The sequence below is a fragment of the Thalassophryne amazonica genome, chromosome 7 (assembly GCF_902500255.1).
Source record: "Thalassophryne amazonica chromosome 7, fThaAma1.1, whole genome shotgun sequence".
NCBI classification, from domain to species: domain Eukaryota; kingdom Metazoa; phylum Chordata; class Actinopteri; order Batrachoidiformes; family Batrachoididae; genus Thalassophryne; species Thalassophryne amazonica.
This window is the reverse complement of record NC_047109.1, coordinates 12,567,804-12,583,276: the sequence shown is the minus strand read 5'-3', so window position 1 is coordinate 12,583,276 and position 15,473 is coordinate 12,567,804. Positions and strand designations below refer to the sequence as shown.

Below are 15,473 nucleotides of genomic sequence, written 5' to 3'. Positions count from 1 at the left end.
GTTCAGAATGTATTTATTTTTTCCCTCCTCTGGCTGCAGGTCAGAGGAAGTTTGAGGTTTTTGGCTGCGGCTCTTTAGATCCTTACAATCAGTTCGGATTGGCCTAGAATTTATACATGCCCGCCAAATGTCTCAAGAGTCATATCCAAAAACTTCAAATAGTCAGGGATTTTCCACACAGAATCACCCGCCCTCATTGCTGAACCTGCAACAGTTGGAGGAGGAAGAAATTGTCTGCACTGACAGTCCCTCCCAAAAACAAACTTTTTTAGATGGTCTTAAATTTTCGGGGTTCCACAACTTGACTGCAAGTAGAGCTGCATCACGTGTGTGTGTATGCGTGTGTGCGCACGCGTGCGTGCTCACCTGTAGTTATGTTGTAAGATATATTGGTGCAGTTGTCGTACACCAGGTGTCGCTGCTGCTTACAGTTCATTCCTCTGTTCATTACCCTTTATGAATGTTGGAGGCAGTGATTTCGCATTACACAACTGAAGCAACTTTAACAGGAAGGAGTTTGTGCCTAAAGGCTTTCCACAACCTTTATATGTTTGTAATAGTGATGATTTGCATTGATCTGATTTTACTCCGCACAAATATCTAATACTAGAAGCACTCGGAGAGTGCAAACCTCCGCCAAGGCCATGGGGTCACTGACGCCATAACATCTACGTGCCGTGGAATCGTTGAACCTAAAAAGTCTAACGATGTTTTCTCAGTAAAAAATGTTTCATCTGCTGTAACTGGATAGCATGTATCCTTAGCGCTTGGCATCACAGTTTATTGTAACTTGCACCTTTCCCAGAAGCTACGGTCATCTGAGCACTGATACTGATATTGCATGTGCTTATAGACAAAAACAAGAGACAAAATTCAATTTATTATTCAACTAAACTGCAAATATATGAATTTTTTAACATTTATGAAACACTTCTCTAAACAAGGCCATAGGGTCACTGACCCTAAAGAGATTCCCTCGGCACAGTGATCTATTCAACAATTCAGTGTTACAACCAAAACTATGATACATACACTTTTCTTTCCTTTATATTTGAGATCCTTGACCATGAAAACATACCACTAGAACTTGGAGTCACTTTTATGTCTTTATTAGTTCAAAAGTTATTGTATAAAAACCATTTTTCGGTAATGGCGATTTTCTTCTGGATCTAGCTCCATAACATTTGAATCTACATCAAATCTGATGATACCTTACTGAATCAGTACAGATTCAGCTACAGTTTGGTGTTGTGCATCTCTAGCTTCATTTGTCACCTCACACTGACACATTTTCTATTTTCCCTATATTTTTCCATATTCTGGATCACCAGATCCGATCATCACCAAATTTTGTTTGATAGAACATTTGACTATGTTACACCCTAATTTTTTTTCAAGCCTTTTTGCCTTATTTTTGTGGAGTTAGAAACTAGAATGTCAAAATTCCCCCTATCCCGCAATGGTGAAGAATCCTTCAAAAAATTCCTGACTCCGGATCGTGATCCGGATCACCAATAAAATTTAATCACTTGTTCCTCTTGTCATTTCCAACCACTCCACAAAATTTCATCAAAATCCGTTCAAAACTTTTTGAGTTATCCTGCTGACAATCAGACAGACAAACAAACGCGACCGAAAACATAACCTCCTTGGCGGAGGTAATAAATTTAAGAAATATTACAATTTGAAAACAAATGCACCCAAGGGTGATTCTTTAACTACGGGCACTATTGGCCTTGTAAATGTAATTTCCACCACACCATTGCCTTACAATATAAAACGCCTTGGGGCAACTGTTTGTTGTGATTTGGCGCTATATACATGTGCTCTGATGTCACTGTTTATCTCCATAGAAACTACCCAAACAATCTTTCATACAAACTGTTTAGGGACATTACAGTGTTGTGGTGGAAATTACGGCAATAGTGTGGGACAACTACATTTTGTTTAAAAAAAAACCACAACAGTTGTATGACATTGAATACCCCAGTTATGTTATGATTATTTTACTGATATTTTATTCAGAGATATTTTAAAACATTAGAAAAAATGTTTCTTTACCATTCATTTTTATCATTGAAGATCAAATGTCTGGGTGTGGGACAAGCACAAAACGGCAATATTTGCATATAATGATGCTGAAAAAAGGTGAAAAAGTCATCATAGACTACTAGAACAAATTTCTTAACACACTTTCATTGTAAAGATAACTATAAAAGTGTGAAATTTCCCCTTTTTTCTGTTTTTTCATACAATATGATCAAAGGACATAATAAGTGCCCGTAGTCTAAGAATCACCCCCAAATGTGATGACAGCTACAACTGCTTAATGCTAACTTTTAACATTGAAAATGCCATAGACATGCTAACGCGCTAGCATCGGGATCCGGATTATACTGCTGACAAACAGACAGAAACAAACCCGACCGAAAACAACCTCCTTGGCAGAGGTAATAATGAGATGTGGGAGGAGCATGTTTGCATATGACGGCCAGTTTTGTGGATAGTTGGTCATTTAATTCAATTGAAGTAAGTTCATAATCAAAAGCATGTCCAATAGTACTGGTGTATGTGAAACTGTATCACTTTGCAAATTGTGTGCCTCATTATTACTTTGGGGGGGAGATTCAGTTCACTGAATATCACTCGATGTTAAAAAAAGAAAAAGTACAGTATGCGTCAAACCCAGTCACACAGTGTACATTCTGAGTGCTGGTCCTATACATTGGTTGGGATTGTCAGGGCATCTGATACATTTTGCCAAACCAAACGTAAATTTCCATACTGGATCTGTTGAGGTTCGAGTTGACGCCTGCCACTGAGGTTATCATCAGAGTGCTGGTGGAAATTGAGTTACTGTTGTGGCAAAAAAGGGGTGGAGGAAAGTTGAGCATGAAACAGTTTGGATTCTAAGGCTCAAACTGTTCTGTGTTGGTCATTCTAAAACGGCTAAAACGACAGAGCAGGGAATCAACTTGTGATAGAGCAGGGAGAGACAACGGACTATCTATTGATAGAGGACCGGTCTGAGGCCCTAAGGACAGGGTGATGAATGTGAACTTGGAATTTGAAAGGATGATGTTCAGTGTCATCGGTGCATATGCCCCATAGGTAAGTTGGGATGTGGAGAAAATACTCAGATGAAAGTGATTGAAGTGTACTTCAATGGGCATGTTGGTGAGTGATAGATGTAATATTGAGGTGAGGAAGGTGGGAAGGCAGATGGTAAATTTTGCAAAAAGGACTGACATGGCTGTCATGATTACTCACATTAAGGAGGAGCACAGGGCGATGTACAAGAGTGGGGGAAGGTGCACACAGATGGACTACATTCTTTGGGAGGAGATGCAACCTAAAAGAAATTTGAGACTAAGGTGGTGGCAGGGGCGAGGGTAGCTAAGCAGCGTCAGAGGTTTGTGTGGTGACGAGGTGAAGGACAGAAAAGAAGGATCAGATGGAAGCTGAAAGAGGAAGACTTATGGAATTAAGGCGGGAGGTGAAGTATTTTTGCACATCTGGACAGTAGGTACTGGGAATTGCCTGAATTTAGTTTAAATCCTGTTGTGATTTGTTATTCAAACTAAGTTACTGAAATTACAGAAGTCTAACTTTTTAGGTGGAGCGTGGGATCCAAAAACTAAACACTCATTCTAAGCAAAGTCTGTATTTTATTTTCATCCTGAAACAGTTAGAACCACATTCAGTTCCCTTTAATCATGTCCTGGTTAAGACTGGGTGGCAAATTTGTCTCAGATTAAAAATGTATTTGACTCCATATCGCTAATGCTGTTGTTAAGGTGTGCTGGGTGCATTGTTCAGGTCAACTGGAGCTAGGTAAACAACCCCATGTTAACCTCTTCATCAAACATGGATAAAATAGCAGGTAGCATAAGGAGCTGACTGCCCAATATGTAGACAACGGGCCTTAGGGCCGAGATAGGACTTACTACTTCAGCTTCTCCCTTTTTCCAGCAGCAGATCCAAGATGGATCTGGATATTGATTTGTCACAAGTTTTACGCTGGCCATAACTCCACATTGGATGGAGAATGGGTAGGGGTGGTCTTGAACCAGAAGCCTGCTCTGGAAACAAGTGCTCAAACTGCTTGGCGGCTACGCTATCAAGAAAAAATTTTTATTAAGTCCCTTTGCCTTCTCCCTTGTTTTCAATAAGAGAATTGGGGGGACATTATTGACTGGTTCCCATTATTTCAAATAAACATTTATTCCAGAAGATTCTAATCTTCCTGGTTTACAATTTGTGGAATGGGTTAAAACCTTGTATTGGTTTTGCATATGGCTGCAGCAGTGTTTTGTTCGTGGAGGGGAGCAAAATTAAACTAGCTGCCAGGGGGCCATTCATATATATATATATATATATATATATATATACACACAGAGTAACATCTGTGATGCTTTGACAGTAGTTGAACAAAAGAGCAGATCATGTTGCCAGTGTTGGGCCATCAAATACAAAGCATCCTGCTGATCACCAGACAAGTTGAATGTTGTCTTTCAGGTCATCGTTACTGCTTAATGGACGGGATTTCATCGGTGAAACCAGTCTGCAGCATTTCCTGACAAAAACCAGCCACTGCAGTCTAATTCGTCTGGATTTATAGAGGCTGCAGGACTGGTTCATTTTGTTTCAGTGCGTCCAGACTAATATTTCATGAGCTCACAGCACACGCTTGACCAAAAACATCTTTCCATAGGGATTTGACAAGATTATCCAGCTTTGCTGTTCACGGTGTACCTCACATGGCTCCACGGATACACAAGAAATGCGTCTTCTGTTCTCGCCGGTTTCTCCCTTCGTTTAATGTTCAGTCAAGCCTCTGACCAAAGGCCTCAGTCTGACCCTTATTAGTTACTGATAATGTTGTTTTCCATTCAGCTGCTCCCATTTTGTTTGGGGTCGCTGCAGCAGATGCAGCCAGATTCACATTGGTGTCTGGCACAATAATACTTATAAATCCACTTACTTGACTGCTGTTAATTTGAAAAGGGAAAACAAGGGAATATAAATGGCCAGTTCTGAAAGCATGTCACTGCTTTCATTTTTAACTGTTTTGTACACTTAAAAAAAAAAAAAAATGTCTACTGTGAATTCATCATTCCAAACACTGGTTTCTCTCAGGCTTAATAATATAAATTGACATTTATGATGTCAGATAAGGCTGATGGACAAGTTCCAAACTGTACTCTATAATGACCCAACCAGGTGTGCTCTTTGGTCAGCCAGATCTTGACTGGCTGATCACCTGATGATACTAATCAGGTATTGATAAGAGCAGGAAGAAATGTACTCCCTGGAATTTCATCATTACAAACCAAGCTGTGATTAAAATATGAGGAAAGTCTTGCATAAACTATGGTTAACTGATGAAGTCTGCTGTATGCAGAATTAGTTTGTGTTTAAAATAAAAATTGTGTATTAAAAATTACTGGAGAGTCTGTATTTAGCCTTCTAGGTTGCCTTGGAATGCAGAAAAAAGACTAGATTTTTTTCAGATTTTCCATGGAGGGGCGTGTACACCCCCCCCCCCCCCCCCATCTAAAGATAGCTCTGCCCTGTATCAGAATATCATTACAATGCAAGAGTCTAATGCATGATTATTGTGACTGTAATTATTTTAAGTATTTTAAATATAATATAAAATGCTTTGAAATGCATTTCTTGCGTCAGTGGTGCAACATAAATGATGAAAATTAATTTCAATCTATTTTATTATTTAAACATTATTGTGCAGCAATATGATCAGAAGCTTGTCGTTCCAGATAAGTGTAAATTAAATGTTATATAACTCCCGTTCGTATTATTAAGGTTTTTTCTGCAATATTTTAATATATACTAAGTTGCAGATTATGGTAGAAATTCAATGCGGTTGTGTTACTAACATATACTTGAAGTACGGTCGGTGGCAGTTTTGAGATCTCGCGATGTTATTTGAATTTGTCATGCGGAGCGAGAGCATCGAACAACAGCAGCTCAGCGTAGCTGTTTAAACGGAAAGCGAAGGTGGGACCGCTGACAGAGGAAAATAAGTACTCAGCATCACACCCGAGCAACTGACCATTAAAACGGAGAAGTTTCGGAAGGAAATACGTCAGTTTATTTTATTTGTTCCTGTGTTTGGTACAAGTGTCACCAGCAACAGACGGTATGTTCTCTTCGTTGGGAGCTAACACTGTTAGCTTGCTAATGTTAGGTGACTGGACAGCTAAGCTAACATCACTGGAACCTCTAGTGATTCCGGTCAAACTGAGGTTTTTATGTTTTCTGTCTGGAAGTCGGAAAGAGAACCGGTACATTACCTGGCCAGTAAAGGGAACATTGTACTTTTATATCAATGAGGTTACTGAGAAACCGAAAGAAGAAAAACTTAAGACCAACTTCATCTTAACTACAAGAGCACTCACAGCGGATACTTCCGTCACGTCCTCACGTTTTGTGTTATAACGATGATCTGATAATATGCCATCACTTATAAATTCATAGTAATTCTAAATTTGGAGTATTTTGTGTAATTTGGTGTTATTTGCACATTCACTTTTGCTTCCATACAGTGCATCTGGAAAGTATTCAGAGTGCTTCACTTTTTCCATATTTTATGTTACATCTAGGGATGCACCGATTCACATTTTTTTCATTTCCGATTCAATGCTGATATCTGAATTGGGATATCTGCTGATACAATACTATTCTAATACCAGAGTTCCGTTTGCTGTAATATTATTATTATCATCATTACGAAGTGTATATTTTGCTGGATACGACAAACGCACCTAGCGATAGTTGACCGGATCTCCTCGCTGATTGGCTAGTTCAAATTATGTCATCGTAGAAGGTATTTTAACATGGCGGCGTCCTCGGCATTGAGTGTTGGTGCTAATTTTTATCTTTAAGGGTGATTCTTTAACTACGGGCACTATTGGCCTTGTAAATGTAATTTCCACCACACCTTTGCCTTACAATATAAAGCGCCTTGGGGAAACTGTTTGTTGTGATTTGGCGCCATATACATGTGCTTTGATGTCACTGTTTATCTCCATATAAACTACCCAAACAGTCTTTCATACCAGCTGTTTAGGGACATTACAGTGTTGTGAAAATTACGGCAATAGTGTGGGACAACTACATTTTGTTTAAAAAAAAAAAAAAAAATCACAACAGTTGTATGACATTGAATACCCCAATTATGTTTTGATTATTTTACTGATATTTTATTCAGAGATATTTTAAAACATTAGAAAAAACGTTTCTTTACCATTCATTATCATTGAAGATCAAAAGTCTGGGTGTGGGACAAGCACAAAACAGCAATATTTGCATATAATGATGCTGAAAAAAGGTGAAAAAGTCATCATAGACTACTAGAACAAATTTCTCAACACACTTTCATTGTAAAGATAACTATAAAAGTGTGAAATTTCCCCTTTTTTCTGTTTTTCATACAATATGATCAAAGGACATAAGTGCCCGTAGTCTAAGAATCACCCTTAAATGCAATTTTGGGTGCCATAAAGTCGTTTGAATCAGAACCGAAAATCACCTACTGGCGGAGGGATTGTATGCCGTTTTGGGTGCCATGAAGTAATTTGAATCGGAACATAAAATCACCTACTGGCGGAGGGATTCTATGCCATTTTGGGTGCCATGAAGTCATTTGAATGGGAACAGAAAATCACCTATGGCCGGAGGGATTCTCGGATGTTAAAAGCAGCTCAAACACATGGCATAGACGTACCCAAAATTATTTCCACCGGTGCTTTTCACCACGCGGTGGAAATAGCTCGAGGGATTCTTGGACGCTAAAAGTAGTTCAAAAACGTGACATAGCCATGCCCGAAATTATTTCTGCCGTGTGGCGAAAATTATTTCCACCGTGCCCAAAATTATGTCCACAGGTGCTTTTCGCCACACGGTGGAAATAATTTTTGCAGTCTTGGTAATTTTCTGTGTAGGGCGGGGATGATGAACAAAACCTGCAAACTCAAGACAGAATACAGGGCCGTATATAGGAATGTGAAAGGGGGGTTCAAATCCTTGAGTTGGGGGGGTCCAGTGGGCCACAGGGCCCCCGGTGGTGTCGTGGGGCGAAGCAGAAGCTTTTTGAGGATTTCGAGGGGTAAAAAGCTACATAAATTTCATTTGAAACCCAAAATGTATCATTTTAGGAAATACATTTTTATATACAAATAGTCCTTGTTGGGATTGGATCAGTTGCCGTAAGAACCACCCAGGAAGAACCAAGGTAACAATGAAAACTTTATACCTGCCTGTCGGTTGTGAATGACGCAACCGACAGGCGTGTAAAACTCACGCATGCGCACGAAGGTTCAAGCTTGGCTGATGCAAGCACACATGATTCAAATCCATGTAGTTTTTGCAAAAAATAAAAAGGTCGGATAGTTTTCTAACAGACCTCGTATTTAGCGGTATTAATATTCGCGTTTACATTATGAATATGTACGTATATGTGCGTTATGTATTAAAATAGCAGTATTTAATTTGGTGACCTTGTTTAACTCGCGAAATTCGCATAATAAATCCCACGCGAATATTTGCACCTTTACAGTATTTGCAACAGGAAGGAGAAGCTCCCTTTATTTCTCAGCTTATACATACAAACATGTTTTTACAAACCAGACAAGTGTAATTGTGTGTCTACATGGGTATTTACAAGCCTACTAATCTGTTTAATATCAGAGGAGGATAGGGACCAGGGAGCAAAAATTCTCAACCCCCATGGGAAAAGTTTATCTAGCGGTTTCCCCTTTCATCACTTAAGGGATTACTCTTGGCAGAGGAAATTGAAACTTGAGGGTGTGTGATAATAGCTGTGTAACAGTTAGTGCTTGTTGCTTATTATCAATGAAAAGAAAATACACAACGTTGATATCCAGATCAGAAAAAAATCAGCAGAATTCTCGGGGTGGGGGGGGGGGGGGGGGTTCGGTTGAACCCTCTGAACCCCCTCTGTATACGGGCATGGAATAAAAAAGAAAATACAGAAGTCCACGTCGGCACGTGTGTTTGTCCTGTTTTTTTCTCTGTCAGTGTCATGTCTGCAAAACCTTCGATCAGTCAACTTTGCAGAGGGCGCCGCCATGTTGAAATAAACTCTACGATGGTGTCATTTGAACTAGCCAATCAGTGAGGTGATCTGGTCCAATATCGCTAGGTGCGTGTTTGCCATATCCGGCAAAATATAACCTGCCTTATCTTTATTGATAATTTTATGAGGATATTTTGTATCCCCATTTATACAGCTTCAGGTTGACGTGGTATAGAGAAGGATTTTCTTAAAAAGACCTGTACGTTCAACTACAATTTGCCAGAAGGTACATCTGAGATACAAGCCTAGATTTGATGTTTTTGTGAAAGAAAATCCTCCTCTGTACCACTTCATCATGAAGCTAACTGGTGATACAAAATGCAAAGCATGCAGTTTCTCCAATCACAGCCAGAGAAGCCAGTAACTTCTTTTGGGTTGTCTGGGTGCCTTGGTGGCTTTCCTCACTCTTCTCCTTCTTGCACAGTTACTAAGTTGTTGAGAGCTATCTGCTCCATACAGATTTACCATAGAGTTCCATATTGTTTCTATTTCTTTATAATTGATATAAATAAACTTCAAGACATATTCAGTGAGTTGGAAATGTTCATGTATCCATCCCCTGGCAATAAAACTGATTATTTACAGGTATTATACCAAACCAGTCTATTACTTATGCAACCCATCATCTTGGCTTTTATATTTTTAATTAATTTATATGAAGTTATAGAGATTTGCTTTCAGTTTGAGTTTAAGGAAGATAATTTTAGACATTTTTGTTTGTACTTTTTGTATTTGAAATGTCATAAACAAACTAAAATGTGTGAAATACCATGGTCCAATGCTTTTGGAGGACACTGCATATTTTGGTTGCAAGTGTTCAATCACACCGTGAAATTCTTTAACTGATTCTACAACTGATAACGGTCAGTCGAGTATGATGAAGTTGAGCAACGTCTCGTAATCCCTTTATATTGTGGTTGCACAGAGAGGATCCCATCTGTAGTCAGTCATGATCACAAATAATATGTTAGGAGGCCTCTCACCCACACCACTGGGAAAAAAATGTATTTTTGATAGAGCCCGACCGATAAGGATTTTTTGAGGCCGATGCCGATAACAATATTTGGATGAAAAAAATGCAGATAATCGATAAATCGGCTGATTTGCCGATAGCCGATAATAAGATTTAATACTGCTATAATGGATTGATGCAGAAGGTGGCAGCAATGCAAAGTAAGGATGCTGGCTGCCATTAAACCCCATAGAATAAGAAAGGTGCGTTTGATTTGTTCACAAGGGTATGTTTTGATGACAGAGCACATTTCTGCATTTACAAAATGCCACCAAAAAATAAAGTACTTAATTAATGATGGTTTTACAGAATGTATTATTTGTAATTTGTTGTTTGGTTTCTGTGTTTGTCAGTTTGATACTTCTTTTGCTTTTGATTTCACACTCTGTTCTTGAGTACTTCGCTCTCTCAGCTGAGCAGGAATGCCAGGATGCTGACCTCATGTCGTTTTCCCCATGAGTGAAGTCAGGGAGCAATGGGTGGGGTGGAGGGAGTCGTGTGGTGGGGGCTGCTGTGGGACACTTTACTGGCTTTGTTGGATTTGGAAACTTTTCTTCTCCCGGTCTGTCTGACTTAGCCTCTGTGAATTCAACAATGCATGCCCTGTTCACTCTAATGTGAGGGAGGGTGTTTGAATTGTTGTTAATTGTTTGTATGTTGCCTGATCACACCCAAAACACAGCACATGAAGTGATTTTTATGCCTATTGGATTAGTGTTGCACCAGTACAGATATATATACATTATTACAGTGATTTTCAACCTTTTTTGAGCCACGGCACCCTTTTTATATTTACAAAATCCTGCGCACACCACTTTCATGTGTCACGTGTCACGCACCACTAACTCGACTGTCTCTACATGGTGTGTTAGCACGTTAGCAACACGTGCGGTACAGATATGACGTAACATAGTATACTATAGTCATGGAGCTGTATATAAGAACTAGAGAGCGCAGTCCCATTGCTGCACACTAAACGAAAAGGTCCCTTCATGGACAGCGACATGACGTCTCCTAACCGGGCAAAATATTGACGAAGTACCCTGATGTTAATGCATTTTCAATGGAGATTCGCAACTGAACACACTCAGAAAAATGCTCGCAAAATACGTGTTAAAATGCCATTTTGTCCTGGATATCGAGCCAGTAAAATTAAATTACATTAAATTATGTCAGGAAAGTATTAAACTTACTCTGACACACACACACATTCACAAATATTAGTGTTGAAAGTTACACGGATCTGCGCTGATAAGCTGAGCTGCTGCTGTGTTCAACGCAGCGCAGCTCCTAAAACCATTACAATACATTTATATATATTATATTTTTACACAATTATCCTTTATTGACCGAGTTTCATTCATGAAGTCAGCGGGGTGTGTGTGCGGCAGCACAGCGCGGGTCATTAATCTTATTATTTTAAGGTGCAAAAAAAAAAAAAAAACTCCCCAGTCTTGTCGAACAATTTTTAGTCACTAACGACAAGTATTTTAACTAGAAATTGGTCTAGCAGTGGAAAATATCAACTAGACATAAGTGAAATTAATGATCCGTGTCATCGGGCGACACAGGTATGGCAGGAGACATACAGCTGTTTATCATCCAAAGATCACGGACAAAGTGACAAGAAGAACCAAAACCACTTACTTATGGAAGGAAATATTGTCTCCCTTGTTCCTCCGTTTGTGACTTTGCCAACATGCGCAGCTTTCCGGCATATTCCACCTGTTTCTTGACGAGACTAAGTGAACTTCTATCCACACAAATCACTAGCTTGCCTGGAATTAAAATGGCGATCACGCCTCCTTGTCGGCACACGGCTCAGCGCTACTGCGCACTTTGCTGCTATCTACTGGAATAAAAGAGCATTACACCATCTGCCACACTATTACAGCACATACACCCGATAATGGTGATATTTGATAATTGCCCACGGCACCCTAGGGTGCCGCGGTACCCCGGTTGAGAATCACTGCATTATTAATCCCTCCCTTATTTTACATATTGAGTAGCTTCCAGATGAAGCTGATCAATATTAGATATCCTTCCTCAAAGTGCAGCACCTTGCTCTTCTGAAAGGGTCTTTTCATGCAATAGGAATGTAGAGATTGACACACACACACACACACCTCAACATCAATTTAGAGTAACCAATAGGTCATAATTGGACTTCTTAAATCATTACCTGTTGATGCATCTCAGTGTGATTGTCCTGATTCATTTTGATGGGTGCCAGTCTATGATTGGAGGAGTTCTGGACAAAGGTCAATTTTTGGCATTCAGTTGAGGGCACTGCTTGTCTGGGGCACTGCAAAAACCTTACTTTTTGTTAGGGATGTCCTGATCCGATCACATGATCGGAAATCGGGCCCGATCACGTGGTTTCAGACTTGATCAAAATCGGATGTTGCATCCCGATCAGGAATCCGATATAGATTTTATCCTCATTATTTTGATCAGTGCTATTTCAAGCTCATTATTGCAGATTAATGGGCCTTTCACGCGTCGGAAGCGTCAGAGGCGTCAAGAATCGGCCTAAAAAGCATTTTCAATGAGACATGTTGCTTTTTAGAGGCGTCAGAAGCGTCGCGTCAAAAGCTGAACTAAAGCGGCACTTCTGATGGCAGCGGCAATGAGCGCATTGCTTCTAATTTTTTTTTTTTTTTTTTTTTTTTTTTAACAAAAGAAAAAGCATAATGAGCTGTGACATAGCTTCACGCTGTCCAATAGGAACAACGCGTCGGGCCAAAACACGAAAGACTAGTGGCAGAAACCAGTGATCTGTTCAAAACAGATCGGTGCAGAAACCACTGATCTGTACAAAACAAACGTGTCACAGCACTGCTCATTTTTAGAGTAGTTTTCTGAAGAAAAATCCTTGGAAATGTTTTTTGTTGTCGTTTGTTACCTCAAAATTTCTGATTACTGTTTAAAAAAAGTTTAGAACACTTGTAATTAAAATAGCTAAATCAATAAATGTTTTTTTAGAAACCTTTCATCTGTTAATTAAAACCACCTGTTATTTCAGATTAAATAATTTCCTGTTTAACATAAGGAACCTTGGACATTTATTTTCAGACAAATAAAATAACATGGAAATTTGTACATTTTTTTTTTTTTATGTCTGGTAGATTATTACTTGATTGTTCAAGCTACCTCAAGGAGAAGTGCACTGTTTAAGTGATAAATAATAAAATAAGGTGATTAAAAAGAAAATATATTTAGCATTTGTTCATTGTTCATTCAGTTTTTTAAAGTATCGGATCGGGACTCTGTATCCTCAGATACTCAAAATCAGATGACTCGGAATCGGATCGGGGCCAAAAAAAAACCTGATCGGGACATCCTTACTTTTTGTTGAAGTGACATTTTATGTTTGAGGTGTTTCTGGACTGTGCCCTCAACAGTTGAAGCTAGTTCATCATTAGCCCAATCACTTAAAATTAATTTGGGATAATGAAGACATGAGCGTATACTTGGCACTAAAGTGGGTGAAAATGTTATACTCGTATGTTGTGTTTTTTGGTGGTTGCATTTGATACTGGTGTTCAGTACGTTCCAACTCCTCTCAGTTGAGGGCAACAGTTTTGGTCTTTTTCCCATCCTTGTAAAAGTGGCTACACCTTCGCATACCTTGTACGTGCATACAATTGTTTGAACTGATGATTCCGGCATTTATGGTTGTTTAGAAATGGCTCCAAGCGACATTCCTGACCTCTGCAAATCTTTCTCAGTTCTATACAAATATCCTTGGACTTTTTCACTGTATTCTGTGTTGTCAGTCTTAGGCTGTCAAAAACAAGTTGTCTTTTGTTGCTGTTGTTGTTAAGCAGCTTTGGGAAGATGAGACATTTTGGAACTCTCAGCACCACTGAATTAATTAATGTTAAATGAGTTCATGTGCAATTATAAATCTGCATGGAGTTCAGAAAACCCAAAATAAATAAAATCTCCTGCACCTAATTCTTGTCGTGCCCCCCCCCATTAAAATGTGTGTTTTATCATAATTCTGCCCCAGAAAAAGAAAGGTTCAAAGAAATACTTCACACTGAGAGAGTGTGTCACAATATGCATTGCCCAATGCTGGCAACATGCAGTAATACAGAACAAAAGTTGTTTTTTGTTTTTTTTCTTTTGTTTTTTGTTTTTTTCCTGTCCTTCAATATGGGAAGGAAAAATAACACAAGAAATCATGAAAAATAATGCTGAATATCTATAAATTTTTAGATTGTAAACATTTCAGAGCCACAGACTGGGGTGGTCTTTGCAGCCATTAGTTGTTTCCTTCCACCCATATTCTGTAGAGTCAAAATACCTTTTAAAATACTTTTGTTTTTGGCTTAACTCATTATAAAATAATTTATTGCATGCGTACAACTTGTGCACAAGTGCATGTCTCATTTCTCCGCTCATCTTCAACCACTTATCTGGGATCGGGTCGCGGTGGCAACAGCTCCATGGGACCCCAGACTTCCCTTTCCCAGGCCACATTGACCACCTCTGACTGGGGGATCCTGAGGCATTCCCAGGCCAGTGTGGAGATATACTCTCTCCACCTAGTCCTGAGTCTTCCCCAGGGTCTCTTCCCAAGTGGACGTGCCAGGAACACCTCTCTACGAAGGCGCTCAGGAGGCATCCTTACCAGATTCCCAAACCATCTCAGCTGGCCCCTTTCAACGCGAAGGAGCAGTAACTCTACTCCAGGCTCCCCACAGGTGACTGAACTTCTCACCCTATCTCTAAGAGAGACACCAGCCACCCTCCTAAGACAGCCTGTTTTGGCCGCTTGTGCCTGCAATCTAGTTCTTTCGGTCATGACCCAACCCTCATGACCATAGGTGAGAGTAGGAACGAAAATTGACCAGTAGCTCAAGAGCATCGCCTTTTGGCTCAGCTCCATTTTCGTCACAACAGTATGGTAGAGCAAATGCAACACCACCCCTGCTGCGCCCATTCTCCGGCCAATCTCATGCTCCATTGTCCCCTCACTTGTGAACAAGACCCCGAGGTACCTGAACTCCTTCCAAAAAAAATGAAAAACACTAGGGCTGAAACGATTAGTTGAGTAACTTGAATAATTCGATTGCAAAAAATGTTCGAGGCAAATTCTGTGCCTCGAAGCTCCTTTTAAGGTTGTAGTACATATGCCAGGCCTGTGTGTGTCACTGTAACATCCCCAGAAAAAAAAAACCAGAAGACTAGTGCATACGCACAGGCTGTATAACAGCTAATCAATTTAGCACTAAAAGCTACAGCTTTCCAACACTACACACAGAGTAAAATAAAGCCTTTTAAGAGAGAGTCCACGCTAATCATCTGAAATAGACTGACTGCGCATTT

The 15,473-nt window shown here is 39.6% G+C and overlaps 1 protein-coding gene across 2 annotated transcripts in view; it reads left to right on the top strand.

Annotated features, from left to right (window-relative positions):
- The first annotated feature begins 5,976 nt into the window (after nt 1-5,976).
- Nucleotides 5,977-15,473, top strand: part of LOC117513628 (E3 ubiquitin-protein ligase RNF19A-like) — a 62,098-nt gene continuing 52,601 nt past the window's right edge. For both annotated transcript variants that reach the window (XM_034173852.1, XM_034173853.1), the window contains exon 1: nt 5,977-6,163. The gene's annotated coding sequence lies outside the window, so the exon portion shown is untranslated. The remainder of the gene's footprint in view (nt 6,164-15,473) is intronic.